The 5,887-nt window shown below is 37.9% G+C and overlaps 1 long non-coding RNA gene across 1 annotated transcript in view; it reads right to left on the bottom strand.

The window, feature by feature from the left end:
- LOC108445216 overlaps positions 1–5,887 on the bottom strand; it is a 77,707-nt gene that overhangs the window by 2,495 nt on the left and 69,325 nt on the right. The window contains exon 4 of the long non-coding RNA XR_001859986.1: positions 322–420. This is a non-coding gene — a long non-coding RNA (uncharacterized LOC108445216). The remainder of the gene's footprint in view (positions 1–321; positions 421–5,887) is intronic.

Genomic DNA, 5,887 nt, shown 5'->3' with positions numbered 1-5,887 from the left:
GCCAGGACACAGCTGACATTGCTCAACAGTCTCGGTAACTAAATAATATTCACGAAAATATTCTTCCATCGGCATATATTTTGACTCAGAAATTAACTGTGTCCAAGCATTCTTCCAAAAGTCTTTGGTAAGAATCAAGTGCCACAAAACGTAGAAAAACTTCTTAAACAACCATGCCAGGAAGCGTTTCGGTTCCTTTTGGGCCTGAATTAAGCTAAAATTTACAAATCGTTGTTCAAGAATCTTTTCAAGTTTAAGATAAATGTCCATATGCGGCTCCGAGAGCCACGTGCCTTTCCACGGTTCCTCCACAGTTCTCACAAATCACAGTCGCTGTCCCCAGGGATCGGTGTCTTGCCAGCATTCTCCAACCATTTGTTGCAGTGGGGATACTGCAACATGTGTATCAGACAACAAGGCCTGTGGAAAAGAATATAAGGACCGATTCTTGGTAGGTATTTTCAGAGAGATGTTTATTTCCCCAGCCGCATGGCTGAAGATCTGCCGAGGAACTGCGGTAATCACGGGACCCGAGGGTCCTTTCCCGCGCAGGGGAACACAAAACAACCAATGGGGAACGAGGCTGACCAGGGAGTAGGGAAACTCCATGTGTCTCTCCCAGGGCCCCTCTCCCAGGGCTCCATGGCAGGGGGGGAGGAACCCCAACAGAGGCCCTGGTGGGAATAAGCACAGGGTGTTCTAAGATCTTATGCTTGTAAGCAGTTTGTTACATGCATTAAATTGCAAGCATCATAATAGTCCACAATGCACTTGGGGAGTCAGGGAAGGATGCTGAAATAAGGGTTGAAATAGGCATGATGTCCTTTAGAAATTATAAATTATATTGCTTCTTAATAGTGTCAATGACACAGTCCTGCACAACTTGGTTTCAGGGGGGGTTGCTGTGTTTTCTTGGCTGCCTGTTGTCCTGTGGTTGTTATTTAGACGGATCACTGTTCTGATGAAGGGCACATGACAATTTTTGCAACCTCCTGATCCTTCTTTTTAACCTGTATTGGGAAGTACTTCAAGCTGAGCAGCATTATGTGGTTTTGGTGTTTGAATATTGTTCTTCTAAAAGATTCTAAAATATTTTTAGTTTGCTGCTAATGTAATTATGGTTTTTCTTCTACGCAGTAAAACCACTAAAATGTAGCATTATGAATCACTGCTCCTGTTAATCACTCATTTTACTATTGTCTATAACTTATCCTCCTCCCTCATTGTCTGTTTTTATTATTTTATTTATTTTACTTTATTATATTGTGTTTATTTTATGCCATTTATATAGGTCTTGAAAATGGAAATTGTCAGAAAATACTAGTGAAAAGGGACTTGATGAAAATTCTGATGATGACCTAATCCAGTAAAATGAGGTGGGTAAATGCCACACTAGACAATCTTTAAACTGTAATTTGAGAACCTGTATTAAGTCCTTTAACAGTACTGGTAACTCAGTCCTGCAGAGGCAGGCAGTTGTGGTTTCAGGGGAATAAGGGAATGACATGTAGATGCTTATGTGGATGGGGGATGAAAGAGTGCAATTGACTGAAAAGAATTAGATGTTCATGTAGAGAAATAATTTAATTATATTCTATTTCTGTACCAAAAAATCCCAACCCCCAAACATTTTAAAAAAAGCAAATCAGTAATCCTAGCCTGAGTTACTGTTACACCGATCAGAAATTTCCCATACATTTCTTGCTTTTCTTTCAATGCAAAATATATTTCTACCAAAAAGAAGAAAAGTTTGTGTTGTCATTTTAGAAAAGCTGAACATTAAGCACCATGCAGCCGTTCACTCAACCCTCCCTCTATTCCCACCCTGGTGGAATTGGGAGGAGAATTAAAGCAAAGTTTGTATGCTAAGATAAGAAAATTTTAATAATTGAAAATAAAGTAAAATACAATAATAGTGGTAAATAATAATAATGATAATAAAAAGGGAAAACAAGTGATTCACAATTGTTCACTGCCCACCCACAGATGCCAGACTCCCTTTCCCAAATGCAGATAGGCCATGCTCCCAGGTAACTCCCCCCAGTTTATATACTGGGAATGACATTGGATGGTGTGGAATATCTCTTTGGTCAGTTCGGGTCACCTGCCCCAGCTTCTTTTGTGTACCTCCTCACTGGAAGACATGAGACAAGAAAATAATGTCCTTGACTTAGGATAAACATGACTTACCAAAACCACAAAAACATCAATGTTAGGAACACCATTCTAATTCCAATCCAAAACACAGCGCTGTAAAACTGAGAAGAAATTAATTCTATCCCAGCAGAAACCAGGAGAGTTTGATATTGTCAAGACTTGTAAATCAGGACAAAGTATTATAATGTTTGGGTTAACTAAGGTGCATCAAAGGTACGTCACATCTTTGAGATTTACAAACCAATCTCTGAAAGACTGAGCTGTGACAACTGTACCAGACTGCGTCCTCTAAAATATCATCAAATGCTTGCACATCTGTGAATTGTCTCTTGCCTTTGGAGGCAGGCAACAAAAGCTTTCTTATGTTCTGAGGTCCAGGTACTACCTCAGCAAAGTTTTCTGTCATTTACTTCTTTATTTTTAGTGAACTAAATCTCACCAGCTGATGGTTCAATTTCATAATGCACTCAGCAAACAATTCACTCTGTTCTTGTTCTTGTTCTTGTTATTTTTTCTCTTTTTCTTCTTCTTTTCTCTCTCTCTCTCTTTCCTTCCCTCCCTCCCTCTTTCTGTCTCTTCCTTTTCTTTCCCTCACTCTTTCTCACTCCTTTTAATGAAAGTCTGATTTGGGAAGTGAAGGCACTCACGCACCCACAAAAAATGTCTTGTTTACAGCAGAAGGGGTGATGCCAATCAATCACTGCCCTGTGGTAACACCAAAAAAAATAATAACTCTACATAGATGAAAATACCTTCATTGTATTTAAATGGTGCCAACTATGGAAATAGTAATCATCCTCCTAATTAGGGAATAAACTGTGAAGATATTTAATGGCTTAAGGTTAACTCAGGAAGCCTGTCATGAAACTGGGACTTGATGTCAAGTTTCCCTAACCCTATGGTGCACAACTTGGAGAAAAATCATGCTCTCTTTCAAAGCCACAATGGGTAGAAACAAAGTGCAAAACAAAGTTACACCATGTCATAGTTTCATCCTGCTGCCTTTCCTTGACAACTTCTTAACAACATTATACAAATTCACAAAACATGAAGTTTTTGTTGCCGTGCCTACTTTCTTTGGAGTTTTTGATGAGTGAACATAATTTCTTAATACATTTGCTTGTTTGGGTGCAGACTGACCTTTCCTTAGGTGCAAAATATTGGAAGTGTTTGAACTGACTTTACCTACAAGGAAAGTTCTCAAAAAATTCACTGTGCCCTTGTGTGCTGCACAGAGCCATCACATAATTCTGTCTACTGTACTCCTCTCCCTTGTCTCTGTCCATCTAGTTTTATTCACCATAGCTTACAGGATCATGTGTACTTACCAAACACAAGTTTTTAGCTAACAGGGTGTAGCAAGTGACCAGATCTTTTTCAGGGAGTTTGTTAAATGGAGGAAAAAGTTGTGTGTTTTTTCACATTACAAATACTCTTCAAGCAATAGTAATTTTTTGTACTTGAAGCCCATTCAGTTCAAGATAAACAGCTTGCATTATTTTCCTTTCCTTCACACCCACAGCCTTTGTTTATAGACTGATTGAAAAGTCTGATCGTGTAGAGTCCTGCACTCATATGTCTCTCCTGGCTGCAGAATACACAGAATCAAAGAAGATTAATCCTTTAATTTCTTAACGTTTCAGGAAGGCTCACTTCTCAGGTAAATGAGTGTAACTCTGATAGCTGAATTGCTAAGAATTTAGTGTTTGGTGTACAAATCAGCCCAATTTACCTCTTTCCTCAATGTTTAAATGTATATGGCTACCCACTACTTTGGTGAGTGGTTTTTCTTTTCTAGGCACTAAACACGAATGAGGCACATTGTGGGTAGTTCCAGTGTTTGGCTTGACAGAAACATTTTTGTTTGATAGCAAAGATGATACAGATAATGTATTTCTAAAACTGCAAAATGGACCTAGAATGTGGAGGCAATCATGCAGAAGAGGAATCTATAAGTCTGCTTCAGAAACTTGGGTAACCTTTATGGAAACCACAATCATATTGCAATTTTTCCTGTGTGTCAAAATGTAGCTATGAGTACTTTATCTTCTTGACAAAATCACCTTTTATAAGTCATTTGTCATCAAAACTGTATGAGTGGTAGTTGATCACCACAAATGACTTTGCCATTAAGACCATAACTTTGGTATTTTTCTTTCCTTTTCAGTATTAAAACTGCTTTGGGAAGCAGTGTAGAGGAAACTGGATGAATCAATAAGTGATTAAACCCAACTTTACAGAGATACGTGCATTTGCAAAAGCTCCATACATTGGTTCCTTTGTTAACTTGAATAATTTTCAACAATGAAGGAAACATTTGTCAGAGTCAGAAAGAAATTACACAACATATTCTAAAATGTGAGCCGCAATGCCTTTGGAAATAGATGCAAAAAAAGCATTATTTCCATAAAGAAATCCTTTGAGGGAATTTTGCACTGTTTTTGTGCTGAGAATGTGGTGTTAAGGGGTAACATACACAAAAAAAGCACATATTTTATCAATTTCTTTTTGGCATTGTAGAAGTATCTAGTTCCATACAAAACTGAAATTGTGCCATACCCAACACCAAAACTACCTGACAGCTTTCCTTTTGTCTGGCCTAAAATTCTACAAGATAATTACACTGCTCTTTCTCTTTGCATTAAGATATATGACTACATTTAGCGTTCTGGTGAAAAGACTATTCCAAGATTTATTTAATCAACAGGAGTAGTCTACATCTAGGTATTTGGATTTGAAACCAAAAGAAACAGGTTCTTTCTCTCTGGAAGAACAAAGAACATAAATATGTTCGATAAACGGATATTGAGTTTCTGCATATTGAGGATCTCTTGGGCTTCCTCCATAAGGACAGTAATCCTAGTGGTGTGAGGATTAGGATTATTAATAGAGTAAGATTTTTTGACATAGTCTGTTTGAATATATGATGACTTCTGAGAACATGGTAATGTAAAAGAGTAAAATTTTTCTTTTCCTCCAAAGTTAGCAGGGATTTTTTTAAAAGATTTTTAATAGAGTCAAGCTCTGTCTGACTGCACATGTGAAGAACTGGGTGTTGACAGAACACCATAAACTGCATAGTTCAGGTAAATACTGTGGTGGATTTCAAAGGCAGAATGGTGAGTCTTGCTATACACTGTGATATACACAACTCTGAAAAGTTGTGTTATAAAGGAAGCACCTGGATTACCTTCTTCACACTGATGGAAATGATGGGGAGTGGATTGCTTTGAATGCTATATATGGATCAATTTGTCTCAATGTCACACTAAAACTTTAGTTTAATTTTTAAACTGTTTCATAAAATTTCTATGTCTGCTTGATGAAAGAAGCAATTCTGGTATGCAAAAGATTTAGGCAAGATTCTAAATGCACTTTTTGAAGCTTGAATGATTAGGCAAACATTAACATTAGAAAATGCGAAATGTTATATATAATCTCAAATTTACCGCATATATTCTCTATGAGGTTTTATTTGTTTATTTGCTTTTTTCTTTTCTTTGTCTATTTCACTGTAAAGTTCATCTCAGTCTGTGTTGACTGGTCATTAAGATCAGTGGGACAATTTATGGAAAGGAATGAGTCTAGAGGTTTAGGTGTTGCAGCTGTATGAGGGAAGGTGCGGGAAGGGAAGGTGTGGGAAGGTGTGGGAAGGGAAGGGAAGGTGTGGGAAGGGAAGGTGTGGGAAGGGAAGGTGTGGGAAGGGAAGGTGTGGGAAGGGAAGGTGTGG

The sequence above is a fragment of the Corvus brachyrhynchos genome, unplaced genomic scaffold, assembly GCF_000691975.1.
Source record: "Corvus brachyrhynchos isolate BGI_N302 unplaced genomic scaffold, ASM69197v1 scaffold90, whole genome shotgun sequence".
NCBI classification, from domain to species: Eukaryota; Metazoa; Chordata; class Aves; order Passeriformes; family Corvidae; genus Corvus; species Corvus brachyrhynchos.
The sequence above is the reverse complement of the archived record's forward strand: the minus strand, read 5'-3'. Positions and strand labels throughout refer to the sequence as shown.